The sequence below is a fragment of the Gopherus flavomarginatus genome (assembly GCF_025201925.1).
Source record: "Gopherus flavomarginatus isolate rGopFla2 chromosome 13 unlocalized genomic scaffold, rGopFla2.mat.asm SUPER_13_unloc_1, whole genome shotgun sequence".
In the NCBI taxonomy this organism is placed as follows: domain Eukaryota; kingdom Metazoa; phylum Chordata; order Testudines; family Testudinidae; genus Gopherus; species Gopherus flavomarginatus.
Genome location: NW_026114609.1, coordinates 2,002,893 through 2,023,160, shown reverse-complemented (window position 1 = coordinate 2,023,160; position 20,268 = coordinate 2,002,893). Strand labels below are relative to the sequence as shown.

Here is a 20,268-nt window from a genome sequence, read left to right as displayed (position 1 = left end):
CAACTGTGGCTCCGAGGGCCCACAGCCATGGATAAGAGGGCACAGTGTGAAATGTTTGGGGACCACTGCTTTAGGGTGACATTCTGAATCACTTCTATGCAGTCCAATAAAAGCTATTCCTCACCCATCAGCACCGACTAAGTATGTTCTGCTGCCCTTCACTCATGCAGGAAGGATAATAACATTTCGTACCACTCAGTGCTAAAGTGATTTGTAACCCGCCACCAGCTAAAACTGGTCATTTTGGGAAAGCAGCCCCATGATGCTGCATACCTAGGCAGAGTAGGTGTGTCTATGCAAACATGGTCTGTTCCTGAAGCCTTTCCCACAGCTGGTCACTAGGTGTGAGGGGGGAGTTCATTCAGCCCCTGCTTCCACTTAGTATTTAAAAACACCTTAGTGTCCCTGTCTCTGCTGGCCTTAGATTTCTCCTCCTGTCCATTCCCTGATATCTCAGATGAGGTGGCCGAGTGGTTAAGGCGATGGACTGCTAATCCATTGTGCTCTGCACACATGGGTTCAAATCCCATCCTCATCGGATGCATTTAGTCTTCACTCCTCCTTTCTAAACAACCATCTCCCCCTTTGGTACAATGACAGAGCAAACAATGTTGCTGCCTGCAAACAAAACCCTGCTCAGAAACCCCTTTGCTTTAAATAAAATGTCTAAATCTCAGATTTCTAAAAAAAAAAATTCTCTAGTCCTGTATGTCTTAGTTTTCATCTCAAAAGGTAACAGCCTCATAATCTCCCCCAAACACCCTGAGACCTTCCCAAATTATTAAAATACCACAGTTCTCAGCAAGGCCATGACAGTGACCCACAGCTAGAGTGTCTAGGCTAAGCTGTTCTGAAGGAGGCAACTCAAACATTTTCTCCCTGCTTCCCTTGGCAAGGTCTGATTGGGAAAACAAAATTCCCCAAACTGGAAATTTTCAGCTGAAAAACCAGTACTAGCTATTTGTGGACTTTGGTTTGAATGTATTATTATTATTATCTTCTGATTCATGAATCAGTTTTGTCATCCAGGTGTGTTTCCAGCTGTTGATTTGTGGGGGAGAGATGCCAAGTCATGATGTCTCTTCCCCTCTTTCATAGTTTCTTCCAACTTTCTAGAAAGCTCCTTTGCTATGATGTGTGTCAAGCAATGTCCATTGTTGCTGTGTTATCTCGGCGAAGTCTGCATTGTACAGGGTTCCTGGGATAGTCTTTGGGACTGTAGCCACCTTTAATGGGCCAGCAGTGAGTCTGGCTCCTCCATTTTTGCACCTGAAAGGCTGGTGGGGGGCATTTCCCAACCTCATAACATATTTCTGTAATGCACAAAGAGCAAACTTCATAACTTCCTAAACCAATGTGAGCACATAGAATGCAAGAAGACATTAATGTTCAACAGATGAACACTTCAAGATTTTTAAAAAGATACCTCACCAGGCAGACTTTGTTCAAAACGTATCATCACTATATGAGAGTGGTGAATATGGGGCTTGCAGGGTGCTGCTTTAAGCACAGCGTGCCACACCTGGGCTTCCATTGCAATGGGAACGTACCCTTAGAATCCATCTCTCCCGGGATAAAGATGGCAGGATGGCTGGCCTGAGTCATCTGACTTGGGCTCATTATGCTAAGGCTGAGAGGCTAAAAACTGTGGTGCAGATATTTGTGTTCACACTGAAGCCTGGGTTCAGAAACCCTCACCCCTCGTGGGGGTCTCAGAGGTTGGGTTCAAGTCCATATGTCTGCACTGTAATTTTATAGTCTTGCAGTCCAAGTCCCATAACCCTGAGTCAGCTGACCTGGGCTTTGAGACAGGTGACCTGGGTGTTTTAATCACAGTGTAGACATAACACTAGGATAGGTCTAGGAGCCCAGAAGGTTGGGAGGGAGTTTAGCAAGTGGAAATGGTAAAACCGCAGGGAAGTATTACCCTGGACTCATGGCAGTTCTCCATTGGTCTGTCTGCTTTTCAGGCAGGGATAATAACTGCCAGTGGGGCCCTGTTGAGTGGCTTTTGGGGCACCTGCTCTTGGCTGTTGTCAGAAGGACCTTTGGTCTAGCCCAGTGTGGGTTTTCTTATGGTTTAAACTACACACACAGGCACTGATAACAGAGTTACTGAACGTTTGGGAGTTAGGAGCTGGTAGGTCAGTGGTCCAGTCCCCTCATGGATGACCCCCTCCCTCTGGGACAGGGGCAGGTCTGAGCTCTCACACCAAATGCTCATTGTGGCTGCCAGATCTGTGGCCAGCTCATTTAGTTTATGCCAAGGGTTGAGTCCTGCTTTGTGCCCAGTGCCTGAGAATGAAAATCCTAAACCACCCTATGAAATAATGAATGCAGCAGGATGTGCTATTGTCCCTGCCCCAAAGCAGGCAGACCAATGGAGAAATGCCATTGAGGCCAGGGTAATACTTCATTGCGGTTTTACCTTTTTTGCTTGCTAAACTCCCTCCCAGCTTTGAGGGGGTCCAGAGCCCAGTATTGAGCCTGAGCTGAGACATCGACACTGCAAATTTACCACCCCATGGCCAAAGCCTCGGGAGCCTGAGCTGGCATGGGGCAGCTCTGGGTGTTTCATTGCAGCGTGGACATAGCGTAGTATTATGTCTGCACTGTCATAAACACACCCAAGTCACTATTCTCAAACCCTGGGTCAGTTGATTCAGGCTTGCGGGGCTTGTGCTGCAGGGTTATAAAATTACAGTGTAGACACTTGGGCTTGAGCCCAGCCTCTGAGACCCCACAAGGGGTGAGGGTCTCCGAAGCTGGGCTCCAGTCTGAGCCTAAATGTCTACACTGCAGTTTTTGGCCTCACAACCTGAGCCCCAGGAGTCCAAGTCAGATGATCCAGGCCAGCCGGGCCACACTGCTTTTATTACGTTATAGATGCCCTCTCAGGGTATGTCTACATTGCAATGTAAGCCCAGGGTTAGCAGAAGTCATGTCAGCAGCCCCAACGCATAAATATAAACCAAGAGGAAAAGACTCACCCCCCAAATAAGCTGGGCAGTGTCCTTCTCCCTACGGTTCATAAGTCCAGCAACCACAAGTCCTTTAACATGAGCCATCGCCTCTCTGCACCCCACTCACAGCTGTTGTCCTTAGTCAGTGCAAGCCCAGAGGTGCCTCTGTAGAGTTCACCTGCCATCCTGGATGGAAAAGGGGGAAAATAAGAAGGCACTATTCTCACTAACTTGTCTGCGGACTCACTCATCCCTCCACAGCCACCCTGTCCTAACACTGATCTAACCCCTAAATTTTAGTATTAGGACCCATGCGCCAGCCAATTTGGCTTTCAAACCCCTGTCCCCTGCCTAGCAAGTGCTATTGAACTGAGCGTGAGTCCCTCAGTCGGGGTCTGCCGAGCACAGTTGTGCTGCCCTCAATTTACACAAGGATAACAACGCTTTATTTCTCCTGCCCCAATAACAAGGAGACTGGGAATCCAACACCAGGCAAAAGTGATCATGTCAGCAAGCAACCCAGCATATTTCCAATATACTGTAAAATCCACATGCAGACTCATACACGAAACCTTGCAAGAAAATCTTCCTGAGGGAGTCTGAAGCACTTGCTGCTGGAGGGAAGGAGGGAGCTGTCGGTTGGGATTGAGAGGCACTGGGAATAGGAGGGGGCTGTGGGTTGGGATTGAGGAGCAGCGTGAGGAGGAGGGGCCTGTGGGTTGGGATTGAGGGGGCTGTGAGTAGGGACAGAGGAGAAGGGTGAAGAGGAGTAGGCTCTGGTTCGGAGTGAGAAGCAGTGTGCATAGAAGGGACTGAAGTTTGGGACTGAGGGGCACTGGGAAAAGAGGGGATATGGGTTTAGGCTGAAGAGCATCGTCATTTGGGGATCCAGCAGGAAAGGGGAAAGCAGCAGGTGATTCTAATTCCTAGGGATATTCTATGTGTTTGTATGTGTGTGTGTGTGTGTGTGCAGGGAAGGAACATGCTATATGCCCAGAGGCCTTTATTCCTCCAGGCTGCAAGGACAGAGGGGCTGTCAGGAAGTTGCCCCTTCAAACACACACAGAAAAAGGCCCTTCTGAGGAAAGGGAAAATCCTGATGAGAGAAAGTTATGTCAAAGAGGACTCCAGAAAGACAGTTTAAGATCTTGGAGAGTAGTTTATCACCTGACCAGGGACTTGAACCCTGGACCATCCAATTAAAAGTCTGATACTCTGCCAACTGAGTTTGCCAGACTCACAAAGTAAAAAGCAACTTGGTGTGGAGGAGAACTAGTCAAGAAAACAAGAGCAGGAAACAGTAGGGAAAACCTGCTGCTCTCTCTGGCCTGGTCAACACTACAAGTTTATATCTAATTTAGCAGCATAAAATCGCATTAACCCTGCACCCGTCCACACAACGAAGCCCTTTATATTGATATAAAGGGCTCTTAATACCGATATCTGTACCAACGAGGGGAGTAGTGCTGAAATCGGTATTTGCCATGTCGGATTAGGGTTAGTGTGGCCGCAATTCTGCGGCTTTGGCCCCCTTTGAGCTCTGCTTGCAGAGGCAATAAAGTCAGTGTTGTTTCAGATTCCTGCATTCTTTATTACTTCATCACATAAACAGGGGGATCACTGCCACAGTAGCCCAGGAAGGGTGGGGGACGAGGAAAGCAATGGGTGGGGTTATTGCAGGGGAACCCCCTGGAATGGCATGCAGCTCATCATTTCTGCGGGATGCCTGGGGTTCTCACCCAGAGTGGCTGTTTGACTCTCTTGTTCTTTAGTAGGCTTGCCTGATAGTCTAGACAGGACTGACTCTCCCTTTAGACAAAACTCAAAGAAGGGAATGACCCGGGGAGTCATTCCCATTTTTGTCCATGCGCCCCTGGCCAGCCTCACCGAGGCCGGCCAGGAGCATCCATGACAGCAGCAGACGGTACAGTATAACTGGTAACTGTCATTGTCAACTTGCAAAGCAGCAGACGGGACGGTATGGCTGGTAACCATCTGCCATGGTATAATCCCCACTCTGAACCTTGGCGTCCAAAAGATGGGGTACCAGCATGAATTCCTCTAAGCTTAATTACCAGCTTAGAACCTGTAGCGCTGCCACCAACCAGGAATTCCAGTGCCTGGTACACTCTGGTCCCCCCAAAACCTTGCCCGGGGACCCCCAAGACCCAGACCCTCTGGATCTTAACACAAGGAAAGTAAACCCTTTCCCTCACCATTGCCTCTCCCAGGCTTCCCCTCCCTGGGTTACCCTGGAAGATCACTGTGATTCAAACTCCTTGAATCACAAAACAGAGAGGACAATTCAACTTCCTCCCTCCTTCTCTTTCCCCCTCCCAGACTCTTCCTGAGAGAAAGTAATCCTGGCACAGAGAGAAATCAGCCTCTCTCTCCCTTTTCCCTCCTTTCTCCCCACCAATTCCATGGTGAATCCAGACCCAGTCCCCTGGGGTCTCACACCAGAATAAAAAAACAATCAGGTTCTTAAACAAGAAAAGCTTTTAATTAAAGAAAGAAAAAACAGTAAAAATTATCTTTGTACATTTAAAAAAATGAAATAGGTGCAGGGTCTTTCAGCTATAGACACTGGGAACACCCTCCCAGCCTAAGTATACAAGTACAAATTAAAACCTTTTCAGCAAAATACCATTTGAACTCCTTCCAGCCAAATACACATTTGCAAATAAAGAAAACAAACATAAACCTAACTCGCTTTATCTATCTAGTACTCACTACTTGGAATCTATAAGAACCGGTATCAGGGAGATTGGAGAGAAACCTGGTTGCACATCTAGTCCCTCTGAGCCCCCAGAGTGAACAACAACCAAAACTAACAGCACAGCCCAAAAATTTCCCTCCCTCAAGATTTGAAAGTATCCTGTCCTCTGATTGGTCCTCTGGTCAGGTGACAGCCAGGCTCACTGTTCTTGTTAACCCTTTCCAGGCAAAGAGATATGAAGCACTTCTGTGCTATTAACTCTTACTTATCTGTTTATGACACCATCTTTGCTAACTTGAAAAGGCAAGGGGATGCTGCTGTGTAGTGCTGCAGTACCGCGTCTGTCAGCACCATCCAGTAGTCATACGGTGACGGTGAAAAAAGGCTGAACGGGCTCCATGGTTGTCGTGCTATGGCGTCTGCCCAGGCAATACAGGGAAAAGGGCGCGAAATGATGGTCTGCCATTGCTTTCACGGAGGAAGGACTGAGTGACGACATGTACCCAGAATCACCCACGACACTGTTTTTGCCCCATCAGGCACTGGGACCTCAACCCAGATTTCCAATGGGTGGGAGAGACTGCAGAAACTATGGGATAGCTATGGGATAACTACCCACAGTGCAATGCTCCAGAAATTGACACTAGTCTCGGTATATGGACGCATACCGCCGAACTAATGTGCTTAGTGGGGCCGCGTGCACTCGACTTTATACAATCTGTTTCCCAAAACTGGTTTCTGTAAAATCAGAATAATCCCCTAGTGTAGACATACCTTGTGATTAACAACTTTGGTGGCTAATTGAAAGGCTGATGGTTCAAACCCAAGTGAAGATGGAGGTGGTTTTTTTTAGTGATGAGAATCCAGTTCATTTTAATGGGCAGAAAATCTCCTCAATGCTTGTCTAGCCTCATTGGGCAACCATAAGTAACACTGCCGCCAGATGCATTGGTGGTATAGTGGTGAGTATAGCTGCCTTCCAAATAGTTAACTGGGGTTTGATTCTCAGCCAGTGTAATGATGTGGTGTTTTCTCTGCTGGGAATTAGTTTAATTTCAGTCCTATTGTATCAGTTTAGCAATGGAATGAGAGAATCAATGTTCTGCAGGTCATTCAACACACAATGGAGGAAGAAAGGGGTGGGACTAGACAATGAGCAGGTGGAGTTATCCTGGTATTACAATGTTTGGTTTATTTTTTTAAAAAAACTTCCTTTACTTCCCTCTCCCTTTTAGACTCAGAGCCTTTAAGGTCAGAAAGGACCAATGTGATCATCTAGTCCGACCTGCTGCACCTTACAGGCCAAAAGACCCCCCTCCCCTCCTGTAATAGACCCAGTAGGGGAGGCAGCTCTGTGCACTGCCCCTACCCCAGGCAGCACATGGACGACCTCTGCCCCCCTCCCCTAATGGGTGTGCAGACATGTGCCAGCAGCACTAAGGTGGCTCCCTGCCCACTCTGCCTCCATCTCTCTGTGTCACTCCCAGAAATGGCCGGCATGTCCCAGCATCCTCTGGGTTCGGGGGAGTGTCTCCATTCACTACCCCTGCCCCGAGTACCAACTCCACAGCTCCCATTGGCCAGGAACTGCAGCCAATGGGAGCTCTGGGGGCAGCGCTTGCAGGCAGTGGCACACAGAGACCCCCTGGCACGGCCCACCTAGGACCTGCTCCCCAGAGTTGTGTGTACCAGTCACTTTGGGAGCTGCAGTGCCCGGGGTAAGCGCGACCCCTCCTGCACCCCAGCCCGCTCCCCCAGCACAGAGCCTGCATCCCACACCCAAATTTCCTCCCAGAGCTTTGCTTGTTTTCCTTTCACCCAGAACCATCCTTCTCCTGGGATGCAAGTAGCCATCCCTGGGAAGCCAAAAGGTAGGCACAGGATTCTACCTTCCAGCAGCCAACCGCACCTCCCCAGGCTTTTCAGGCTTTGCAGAACAAATGAACTTAGCTTCTGCCCTGCCTTCCTCAGCTAGACTTTCCTCTTTTGCCCCATTTCTGCCTCACTCCCTCCTTTGGCAAGTCACACAAAGGAAGCCAGCAGGAAGAGCCGGCCTCCATAGACCAACCTCCAAGGGCAGAGGAGACCAAGCCACAAGGCTTCAAAAGGTGACTGGCCAAGGTCCTCTAGCTTTCACCTGCTGATGCTAAGGCTTTTTCCCAGCTCATTTCACCACCCTCTGTCCTGCAAGGGTTGAGCTTATTGCAGCTGTTACCCAAAATTGGGCCAGCTAGTAAGCGTAGGGAGGACGAATGACCCACCAGAGTTTGGCAGAAAGCAGCGGTTTTATTATACTGACAGCTAAGTTCAAAAGAAGAAGCGGGGGTGTCACACTCACACTTGCATACTCATGCTCCCAGGACAGGCACAGCACTGGAGATGTCAGGATTCTGCAAAGTAAGTGTCCCACAGTGCATCTATGGACGGTGTGATGTAGGTAAGTCTTCCTGAGGCACAATGAAATACAACGCAGAGAACCACTGGCCATGCGGTCCGGGCAAAGGGCATTCACTGGAGATACAAGCTTGTGAGTGACTCCTGAGCACGTGGCCCCTTCTCCTTTTAAGGACCTGCACCTAATGGCCTGCGACTAGAGATGACTTGGCTGCATCTGGTTGGTCACGCTCCACTTTGGGCAGTGTCCATGCTCTGGGTGTGTGAGTGCTGCCTAATTAGAGTCCCAGACACCTTGTCTACCTGGAAGCTCTTCTGCTCTTCTAGCTGTTCAACCAGCCCATTCATCCCACAAGCATTCCAGGAGGGGGACAGGGAAAACCACTTCACAGGTATTCAGAGAGGGAGAGGAGACAAAAGCAGGAGGGAGGGAAGTATAACAGACCTATTGAGCATACAGGTTATACATTGCATAGAAATCACTGCTGCTCCTACAACAGCAGGGACAGGCCAGTAGGAGCTGGGAAAAGGAAGCCATCATGTTTCTGCCTGGTTTTAAACCAGGGACCTTTTGCATGTGAAGCAAACATGATAACCACTACACTACAGAAACTCTGTTGCAGTGCTCTGCCCCTCCCTTCATAAGAATATAAGAATGGCCATACTGGGTCAGACCAAAGGTCCATCCAACCCCACATCCTATCTGCCAACAGTGGCCAATGCCAGGTGCCCCAGAGGGACTGAACCTAACAGGTAATGATCAAGTGACCTCTCTCCTACCATCCATCTACACCTTCTGAAAAACAGAGGCTAGGGATACCATTCCTTACCCATCCTGGCTAATAGCCATTCATGGACTTAACCTCCATTAATTTATCTGCAAAAAGAACAAGGAGTAATTGTGGCACCTTAGAGACTAACAAATGTATTTGAGCATAAGATTTCATGGGCTAAAACCCACTTCATCGGATGCATGCAGTGGAAAATACAGCAGGAAGATATAGCTATAGATACACACACACACACAGAGAATATGAAAAAATGAGTGTTGCCATACACACTATAACAAGAGTGAACAGTTAAGGTGAGCTATTATCAGCAGGAGAAAAAAACCTTTTGCAGTGATAATCAGGATGGCCTATTTCCAACAGTTGACAGGAAGATGTGAGTAACAGTAGGGGGACAAATAAACATGGGGAAATAGTTTTACTTTGTGTAATAACCCATCCACTCCCAGGCTTTATTCAAGCCTAATTTAATGGTGTCCAGTTTGCAAATTAATTCCAATTCAGCAGTTTCTCATGGGAGTCTGTTGTTGAAGGGTTTTTGTTGTAATATTGCGACTTTTAGGTCTGTAATCAAGTGACCCGGAAGATTGAAGTGTTCTCAGACTGATTTTTAAATGTTATAATTCTTGATGTCTGATTTGTGTCCTTTTATGCTTTTATGTAGGGACTGTCTGGTTTGGCCAATGTACATGGCAGAGAGGCATTGCTGGCACATGATGGCATATATCCCATTGGTAGATATGCAGGTGAATGAACCTCTGATAGTGTGGCTGATGTGATTAGGTCCTATGATGGTGTCCCCTGAATAGATATGTGGACAGAGTTGGCAACGGGCTTTGTTGCAAGGTTAGGTTCCTGGGTTAGTGTTTATATTGTTTGGTTGCTGGTAAGTATTTGCTTCAGGTTAGGGCGCTGTCTGTAAGCAAGGACTGGCCTTTCTCCAAAGATCTGTGACAGTGAGGGATCATCCTTCACGATAGATAGTTGATCCTTGATGATGCACTGGAGAGGTTTTAGTTGGGGGGCTGAAGGTGACAGCTAGTGAGGTTGTATTACTTTCTTCATTGGACTTGTCCTGTAGTAAGTGACTTCTGGGTACTCTTCTGGCTCTGTCTATCTGTTTCTTCACTTCAGCAGGTGGGTAGTGTACTTGTAAGAATGCTTGATAGAGATCTTGTAGGTGTTTGTCTCTGTCTCAGGAGTTGGAGCAAATGTGGTTGTATCTTAGAGCTTGGCTGTAGACAATGGATTGTGTGATGTGGCCTGGGTGAAAGCTGGAGGCACATAGGTAAGTATAGCGGTCAGTATGTTTCCCAATATAGGATGGTATTTATGTGACCATTGCTTATTAGCACAGTTGTGTCCAGGAAGTGGATCTCTTGTGTGGACTGGTCCAGGCTGACATTGTAGGTGGGATGGAAATTGTTGAAATCATGGTAGAATTCCTCAAGGGTTTTCTTTTCCATGAGTCCAGAAGATGAAGATGTCATCAGTGTAGGGCACGTAGAGTGGGGGTATTAGGGGATGAGAGCTGAGGAAGCGTTGTTCTAAGTCAGCCATAAAAATGTTGGCATGCTATGTGGCAATGCGAGTACCCATAGCAGTGCTGCTGACTTAAAGGTATACATTGTCCCCAAATGTGAAATAGTTGTGGGTGAGGACAAAGTCACAAAGTTCAGCCACCAGGTTTGCCGTGACATTATTCGGGATACTGTTCCTTACAGCTTGTAGTCCATCTTTATGTGGAATGTTGGTGTAGCGGGCTTCTACCTCCATACTGGCCAGGACGGTGTTTTCTGGAAGATCACCAATGGATTGTAGTTTCCTCAGGAAGTCAGTGGCATCTCGAAGATAGCTGGGAGTGCTGGTAGCATAGGGCCTGAGGAGGAAGTCTACACAGCCAGACTATCCTGCTGTCAGGGTGCCGTTGCCTGAAATGATGGGGCATCCAGGATTTCCAGGTTTATGGATCTTGGATAGCAGACAGAATAACCCTGCTGCTTTTTTAGCCTGCTGCTTCTCTGTCTGGGATGTTTTTGTCAGCCCTGGCACACAAAAATGGCATCACTGTGAGCGCCCACGAAGGCAAGATGAATTTTGGCTGCCTTGCTCAGCTTGACTTGCTTCCTCACCCCATTCCTGCCTTAGATCCTGGCTCACCTTGTGGCTGAAGATGGTCCATTGTCTCAAGCGGTGCCAGAGCCTGACACAGTGCCCCTGGGCAGCCTTTGCTCTGCACATGCCGACCATGCACATTTGCAAATACTTTAAAGTGCGTGTCAGTAAGTTCTGGGGACAGTTGCTCACCTTCAGAGGAAGCTCCCTAAAATTGGCCTGTCTCACCCAGTAGTACATTGACCTCTGTTCAGATTGAGCCAAAGAGGGCGGGGGGGCTAGCTGCTGTGGCCGCAGCTGCTGAGAGGGCAGCCACTGTTGCGGATGAAGCCATCCTGCAAGAACCTTCCACCAAGCCACTCACTGAAAATCGTGTAGGGTGTAAGGTGAGAGTAGAACACTAGAGGGGGGGCCTCCCCCTTCCCTCATCATTGGCCATCCCATACCCGGTGCTGCACCCAGTGGGGTAAAAATAATACAACCATATCGGAAGAGTCAGTTGCATTCTTTGTGGTTGCCCCACCATTTCCCTTGGGCCTGACCTGCCTTCCAGTTCACACACCACAGAGAGAGCCGTACAAGACTTCAAAGCCCACCAAACCCAACCCCCCTTCTAATATGGCAGAAAAGCCACATGTCTCCTGACTAGGCAGGGATGTCCTATTGCCCCACAGGAAGTGGAAGGCCCTCGTGTTCGGTCTCAGCAGCACTCATGGAGCAGGGGGAAACACATGGCTGAGGAAATTCCCCACAGCCAAAAGAAAGGTCTTGAGCATCACAACTTTGTAGGCTAACGACAAGGTCCACTTATGCCACTGGCTGAGCCTTTCCTCACAGGCCAGCAACCGCTTCTCCCAGTTCGCATACCCCACCTCGTCCCCAACCAAACGCTAGAAGGCCCAGCTCATCAGCCTGCCCACTCTTGCAGCCCTCCTCTTCCGCCCTGACTGATAGGGAGGAGTATTGAGCCTCCCTCCCTTAGGCCCTTCAGCATTCCTGTGGACACCAACACTGCACAAGTGACTTTGGGCCAGTAGGTCAACCAATAGGGCTGCCTCCTAGGCCAGGCTGCAGCCCAGCTTCAGGACTCAGAGGAAATGGAGCTCGCATCCCTACCTACAGGACTCCAGGCACAGCCAGGCTTCTGGATCAAACATCCCCTCTTGTGCTCAAGTCACAACAGCTGGAGGGCAAAAGACAGACTTTCATGGCCTTTGAGAAAGCAAGACAGAGCCTTGGAAGATCCAGTATGGTTAAGTGCCACAGGAATTGCTCTCAGATCCCACTGAGACTTCAACTCATATTGCAGGATTCAAAGTCCTGACTGCTGGCCCTTACAGCATGGGACCAATAAGGAACACCCAGACCTCTGCTGAGTTCTGGTAAGGATGACCCTGTGTAGGCAACCCTGCATTTGCTAACCAAGTTGTTCTGCAGCAGTTTGCTGCAGCTCCCAGAGGCCTTTCTTAAACCAGACTGAGAGACCAGTAGGCATGTGAGGAAGTTGCCCCTTCAGTCCTAGGCAATACATGGCCCTTACTAGGAAAGGAGAAGCTGAAGTCAAGGAGAGTCCTCAAGAGATACCTTCTGAAGATCTTGGAGGATATTACAGGGAAAACTGTCTTTTTCATTTACCAGTGACTTGAAGCCTAGACCCTAGATTAAAAGCCTGATGCTCTACCAACTGAACTAGCCAGGCTCACATGGACAAATGGCAAATTTCATGCAGAAGAGAAATTAGTCATGAAAATGAGGGCAGGAAACAGTACAGAAAACTTGCTACTCTTGCTTTCTTAGCAGTCCTAGCCCCAGCCTGCTCCTCCATCTGGCGCCCTGAGGCCTTATTCTTTCTTTAGTTAAATATCAAATCCAGGAAAAAATACAGTTATACAGAAATGTCATTGGAAACACAAAAATTAAAAAGGAAAATGCAATTCCCATCACTTTAGCGTATCTAGGCCATTCCTGTATCAAGAGGACCTGCTAAGGTTCCTGTGTGCTTATGAGAAATCTGGAGGAACTCATACCACAGCCTGAACATGAAACTCAACTGCTTTCAGGTGCCGCAGTAAAACCCTTTCCCTGCTGTGACTTTGAACTCCATAGGATTTTATGAAAATATGCTAATGAGTGTGAATATAAAGTAACTGAAATATGCTTCATGCAAAAGGTCTCTTGTAAGGTATTATTACAAAGCTTATAATCTACTGTGTGTCTTCATCCTATTTGTATGAACCGATCATTCCTGTATCTGAAACTAGAAATATGAAATATAACTCTGAGGTCCTATTGTAATGAGGCAAAGTGTGGGCCATTAATAGTGGTTTGGACTCTTGATGGCTCCCATTAACTAGAACAATTGACTGGAGATGGCTCTGTCCTGCACCATCTGTGAGTCAGGCCAGGAAGAATGAAGGCTTGGGGTCTCCCAGGACATGTGACCATATCACCTGGTACAGAAATCCATCTTAAACCTGGGGCTTTTCCCCAGCAGAAAGACAAAAGATTCCTGCCTTGTATCAAAGCTGTATAAGGGATGGAACAGAAGAAAGGTGGGTGCAGTCATGAGAAATCCCCTAGCTACCTTGAGCTGGAACAAGGACTATACCTGGTGAAAAGATTGGGCCCAGACAAGAAATAAGTCTAGTCTGCAAAAGAAGCGTACTGGAAGATCTCTGAGGGTGAGACTTGATCTGTATTGAGTTTCACGCTGTATTAGGCTTGGACTTGCATGTTTTTGTTTTATTTTGCTCTATGGAGAAAACAAATGGCACAGAGAAGGAAAAGATAATGCCATAGAAAAGTCTCTGTGTGTGTGTTAGATGGCTGGAGGGTGTCTAGAAACCACTCTCCTCTAGTTTCTTTTCTCTGATTTCCTTTGGAGAATCTGAAGCAGGGAGCAGAAGCCATTGCTACCTCTGAGGCTTGAACTCATAATCTTCAGATTATGAGACTGACACGCTGTCAACTGCACTAAGAAGACTTGGTAAAGCTTTAGGCTCCGTGCATGTAGGACCCTCCTACATCGGTGACTGGGGCAGGGAAGGAGCCAGGGGTGTGCTGGAAGAAGCAGGGAGCTCTGGTGCCCACAGACCTGTCCTGGCAGCTTTCTCAGCAGCAAAGAAATCAATTTGCCCTGCCAGTGAACAATCTCCTGGAACTAATGGCAGCACAGGGGGGATGTTTCCAAGCTGTGCACCAACTGCCACATTTTAGAACTTACTCTCCTTTTCCTAGCAGGGCACTTTCCATGGGAATTCAGCAAAGCAAACTACACAGGTACGAGGAACAAGCTGGGGAAGGTACATGGGGAACAGAATCCAGGGCTCCAGATAAGGCCTGAATTTATAATCCCAGTAGCTTGCCCTTCTGCACTAACCAATTGCACCACTGCAGACGCTTTTTAGATGGATTTGGGAAGCAGGCAGTTCCTAGTCTCTGTGGTTCACACCTTTGCCTGGTAATTGAAAAGCAGCTGGTTCAAACCTAATTCAAGATGCGGCTTTTCAGTGATGAGACTCCAGTACGTTTTAACAGGAAGAAAATCTCCTCTATTCTGGTTTAGCCCCATTTGACTCCTTCTGCCCATCTTCTCTGCCCACCTAGTCTCTTTCCTTCCCCAGTGGGGCCATGCAGAGAGGAGCCGCAGTCAGTCTCTGTCACAGAGAGTCTGTATCCTACAAACGGAGGGAGGGGTCACTCTAAAACATTGATAACGGGGAGGGGAGGGGTGTGCGTGGTTAGGGGGAGAAATGATGGAGACCTAATAGTGGGGCCCAGAGAGATTCCTCCAAACAGGGGAGATCCCCTGCTGCCCCCCATCTGCGGGAAGAACAACTGTGTGTGTGGGGTCTCCACATCCTGTTCCCGCCCCAAGAGCCAACTGTGGCAATGGGAGCTGCAGGGCTGGAGTCTGTGGGCAGCAGTGCTCAGAGATGCCCCCAGCCCTCCTGCTTAGGGGCTGCTGCCAGAGGAGGGTGCGGGTTGCTTTTGAGAGATGCCCGAGGTAAATTCTGCACCCTTCATCCTCTCCTGTACCCCCAACCCCCTACCCCAACCCAGACCCCACACCTGCACCCAAACTCCTTCCAGGACCCTGCTCCTGGCACATTCTTCTGCACCTCAACCACCTGACTAAGCCCAGACCCTGCACCCAAACTCTCTCCCAGAGCCCAGCCCCTCTCCCTCCCACACCCAAACTCCCTCCCAGAGCCTTAGGCAGGTGTGGGGTGGGAGGGCAGGACTTGGTCCCATTCTGGGCACCACCAAAAATTATACAAACCTGCCGCCTCTGTCCAGCCCAACCTTCTGCTGATGCACCTCAGCCCAGACCCGTGCAGGGTTTGAAGCTTCCATTGCTTAAATTCCAGGACACTGAGGGATTTCAGCTCCACTTTGCCCAGAGGGAAACTTCACCCCACTCCCAACCAGGTTCTTGTCCATGGGATCACTGTTATGGGGGCTGGGTCCCTCGATGTCTTTTCTCTCTCTACGACAGGCCAGGGTGCAATAACTGGGGCATCAGAGCACCCAGGACCTTCTGTGGGGCTGCCATTCCCCTTCCCCTTCTCTGGTCTCATCTGTCATTGACTCCAGCCTTTTTTCTATCCATCCTCAGCACCTCCCAAGCAAGCTGCACTCACCTCAAAAAGACATAAAGTCCTGTGGCACCTTATAGACTAACAGACGTATTGGAGCATAAGCTTTCGCAGGTGAATACCTGCTTCGTCGGATGCATGTGGTGGAAATTTGCAGGGGCAGGTATAAATATGCAGGTAAGAATCAGTCTAGAGATAAGGAGGTTAGTTCAATCAGGGAGCATAAGGCCCTCCTCTAGCAGCTGAGGTGTGAATGCCAAGGGAGGAGAAATTGCTTTTGTAGTTGGCTAGCCAGGCACAGAATTCCCACTCCATTCATCTGATGAAGTGGGGATTCACCCCTCAAATCTTATGCTCCTGTACGTCTGTTAGTCTATAAGGTGCCACAGGACTCTCGCTTTTTACAAATCCTGGTTAACGCAGCTACCCCTGTGATACTCAAAATGACAGTGTCCCCTGTTGGGTGTACATCACTGACCTCTCTCCTCTCCGAGCACTGACTGCCCCTCTGTTTCCTTGCCTCTCAGTCTGAGCAGATGGGACCTTTCCCTCCAGTGCTGGAGGATTCGCCCTTCTCATCTACCCTTGTCCCAAGCAGCACAGTGAGAGGGAATCTTAAATGTACCAAGGTGACTTTGGAGCAGAAACCCCTCAGACCTTCCATGCAATTGGCACTTGCCCCTCACTGAGCAGGACTGAAACTGGTGCAGGGATACTGGTGGGCCACATCCCCTCTGGGCATGAGCAAAGCAGCAAGGTGAAAAAATGAACCTGGAGATGCTGGGGATTGAACCCAGGACCTCATACATGCAAAGCATGTGCTCTACCACTGAGCTACATCCCCAGATGGGTTGTGTTTGCTATGGGTTATACTCAGAGCCTTCCTGTTCTCAATGCATCCAGTGACCTATAAGCTTCATGAGAAGCCCATTCCCCTCTCTGAGGGCCAGGCCTGCTCTCCTGGAGGTTACTTGTTCATAGGACTCACTTTGCAGCAGGGCAAGATTCCATGTGTGGGGCAGAGAGAGTTTGTGCCCTGGACTCAGGGGGCAGAGATACACTCAGCCCTCTCCCCTGCATTGGGTGGTGGGGGTGCTGCAATCCTCTGCTGTAAGGTCATTGTGGGGGATGCTGTGAGCAGCTCAACACCTCACCCTGGTGGCAGAAATGCGGGGCAGAGTTCTTGGTGTTTCCACCTGCCTGTGAAGTCCAACTTTCCCCAGCACATTCATTGCGGTGCAATTGGGTCACTGTTTCCATGGCTGAACAGCAAAGAATCACTCCCAGTTTCCCTTCTATCCGTAGCAGGATTAGCCTGTGTCAGGGGTTAATGAGGTGGATCTGGTTGTAGATTGTTATTCATTCCCCACCTAGACAATTCACATAGTCCCTTTCCTAATCAAATCCCCAACACCTCAGTGATCCTGGTAGCAGGGGTTGGGTCCTGAGACTTTGAGGATCCTTTTTACCCTTCACCTGGAGTGAACTCAGCTTTTCCCCCATCCCAGACAATCCATGAAATAACAACAGGAGCATAAAGAAAGAGGGGAGGGAACATCTCACTGCCAGGGCTGGATGTGCCCAGGGCCCCAACTCATCCATTGTTTCCCTGCTTTGCACAAGGGACAGAGAAAGATCTTGCTGTTCCTTTGTCTGTGCAAGGAAAATTGTGTTTCTGTATGAAAGAGAGGAGGGAAATGGCCCCATGATGGGACAATATCCTCAAGATTAAGACCTAAGGACTCAGGTTGAGAACTGATAGAACTCCACTCATCTGGGATTTAACAAATTGTCTTCCATGGAGCAGGGCCAGATCCAGCATTTTTGCCACCCCAAGTGGAAAAAAAAATAAAAAAGCTGCAATCAGCAGCAGCTCTATCTCTGCCACTTTTGGCAGTGAGTCTTTCCCTCCAAGAGGGACAGAGAGGACCCAATAGCCACAGAAGCCTCACCATTCCATTGGCCATCCCTAGTGCCTGGAGCCAACCTTGCCATGGAGACACTGGGAAGATGAGGGAATCAGGAAATAGCCACAGATTTATTTACATTGCAAATGAAGAATAACTGAAGCTTTTTTTAATTGAAGTCACTTTTCCCTGACTGGGAATTGAACCCAGGCCTTGGCAGTAAAAGTGCCAAATCCTAACCACTAGACCACCATGGAGCTGATAAAGTTGTTTTTTTCCTCACTTATGCTACACTTTCTTAGGCTACTTTCTATCCACTTTCTGACAGTGCTCCATTGTCCACTCCCTGAGGGGTTAAGAACAGAGAGTACAGGAACCCCTGTACTCAGGGTCACAACCTCAGCCCAACACAAGCCACTGAAATAAACTCTAAGGATGCTTCCTCCAGCAGGATCACAGAGCAATACAAAAAAAACCCAGGAGGAACAATCCTCCTCTGTCTTCATTTACCCCATCACAACCCTCTCAGCAGCCGACTCTTGCAGGAAGGACACCCAGATGATAGGAGCTGTGGCATAGAGACCAAGGGAGAGGTGTTGCTTCCTCTTACTGTGAGCTGATCACAGTCTGACTCCGTGCAACAGGGCTCTGAACTTTGCCATCTTGTGTGTTCTGAAAGCAGAGCTCCCCGGACCCTTGTGCTGAGAGCATGGTGATTGCACAACAGCCGCAAGGCCATTTTCCCTCTCCTTGGCTTCCCCAGACTTTTCCCACAAATGGTTCTATCAGGTGCTGGAGGGATCTAAGGACCTGCAGGATTCCCTCACCCATCTCTTAAAGCAAACAGTGATTCCCTTCTCTGACACTCCTGGGTCTGGGCTTCTTTTGAGTTTTTCCCAAGGGGGGGCCTGATTCCCTGTGAAAATGTGTGTGGTACCAGCTTGTCTGCCCCTCTCTGGGAACCGAGAATCTTTTTCAGACTCTCCCCCACTAGATGATTCCAACAGCACCTCCCCTTGGTGGGAGAATCCTAAATTCCAACCTCCCGCCCTGGTTGCTCTGACCAGCTGATGGCGGCAGCATGCTAAATCAACTCCAGCTCTCTGGTCTAGAAACCAGCATCTAACCAGCCCTGTGACAGCTCTGGTTTGCTCGCTGGAGACATAACAAACCAGGAAAGAAGGCAAATGTAAGACAGGGAACCTCAGCTCACAAATAAAAACCTTCAGGGCACCTTCTACACTGCGTCTGGGCGGTTGACTGACTTTAAATCTAGCTAGCTCTGTTGGTAGAGCATGATGCTCTTAATCCCACCATCATAAATCCAAGCCCCATGGTGGGTGGTAGCGACAGCCCTTAGGTGTCACTCTTCTGCTAATAGTCACAGATCAAAATGAAACAAACTCTCTATGCTCTTTGGCAGGTCAAGTTTCTTCTTCTCTCTGAGCTTCACTAAAACATGAAGAGAGAACAAACTGACATTTGCATCCTATGTTAAGAGAGTATTTTCTCCTCTTCCATTGTACCCCAGGCAAGAAGAGGGGATAATAACCATTTAATGGATGATTGCAGAGGGAAAAGTTTGGTCTTTATAAATAGGACAATGATCAATTGGTCTCCATGTCCATTGATGGTAGGACAAGAAGTAATGGGCTTAATCTGCAGCCAGAGAGATTCACGTTAGATATTGGGAACAGCTTTCTAACTCTGAGGGTAGTTAAGCTCTGGAATAGGCTCCCAAGGATGTCTGTGGAGTCTCTGTCCTCGGAGGTTTTTAAGAACAGGTTGAACAAACCTCTGTCAAGGATACTCTACATATACTTGGTCCCATAGACAACCTGCTCTGGCTCTGGTTCCCTCCTTCTGCTCCCTGCCTGGGCTGACTGCTGTGGGCACTTGATCCCACATGCCCTCGATGCATCGCCTCTGCTTGACCCTGCTTCAGCAGAGAGGGCTGGATTTCATGACCTCTCCAGGTCCTTTGCAGCCATACAGCTCTATAATTCGATGCCATCGCAATACAATATAAACAACAACAAAAGTGGAAACCCCCCAATCTAACATCTAACAATTCAGCGTGAACTGACATTCCACAGCACAAAGTGACAACACGTAGGAGTGCAAAGCCTGACAATTCAGCACCATGCAAATGAACGCCCCATGGGGCAAAATGACGCACTGCAAAAGAGCTCAGCTCAAACCAACACAACACAAGCCAGTGCAAAAACCATACAACACGAAACAATGTGTCAGAGTGCAAAGTGACACTGTGCAAAACAGCTCAGCGTGGAACAACGACACAGCACAAACCCACACAACAGAATCACATAGAAAGGTAGGGCAGGGAGGGACCCTGAGAGTCAGGACCAAGTCTCCCTAGGCCACCCCGACAGGTGTTTGAAGAACAGGGAAACAAAGGGCACCACAAACTTATGTTTTTTGGATGAGTCAAGAAAAGGGAGCAGCATTGTCCCCCTCGGGTAGCCCCTGTTCAATTCCAGGTCAGAAAACAAAACTCTTCTGCAAGAATATCCAAAAAATGTTGTGTTTCACTTTACTTCATAAGTACAGTTGTGTGGCAATTAAATGATGACCCTAAAGTTTCATAAAAGTGTGGGAAATATGGATGTATTTGAGGAAATGGCTTGGAATGAAGGAAGACAAAAAATTGATCAGTCGAGAGAACAGGCCCTGTTTCCCCCTGGTTTGGAGCTTCTCTCACAGCTACTGGAAGAGAAAAGCTAAGCAAATGGTGTTCTATTGTTCCAAAGGAGATTGAAGTGA

The 20,268-nt window shown here is 48.5% G+C and overlaps 4 non-coding genes across 4 annotated transcripts; 1 reads left to right on the top strand and 3 right to left on the bottom strand.

The window, feature by feature from the left end:
• The first annotated feature begins 456 nt into the window (after positions 1 to 456).
• Positions 457 to 538, top strand: TRNAS-GCU (transfer RNA serine (anticodon GCU)). Its single transcript has one exon. It is a non-coding gene; the product is annotated as a tRNA-Ser (tRNA).
• Positions 539 to 8,616: 8,078 nt separating this feature from the next.
• TRNAV-CAC (transfer RNA valine (anticodon CAC)) lies at positions 8,617 to 8,689 on the bottom strand. The gene has a single exon. It is a non-coding gene; the product is annotated as a tRNA-Val (tRNA).
• A 7,660-nt stretch (positions 8,690 to 16,349) lies between these two features.
• On the bottom strand, positions 16,350 to 16,421 carry TRNAA-UGC (transfer RNA alanine (anticodon UGC)). Its single transcript has one exon. It is a non-coding gene; the product is annotated as a tRNA-Ala (tRNA).
• A 1,248-nt stretch (positions 16,422 to 17,669) lies between these two features.
• TRNAK-UUU (transfer RNA lysine (anticodon UUU)) lies at positions 17,670 to 17,741 on the bottom strand. The gene has a single exon. It is a non-coding gene; the product is annotated as a tRNA-Lys (tRNA).
• Positions 17,742 to 20,268: the final 2,527 nt, after the last annotated feature.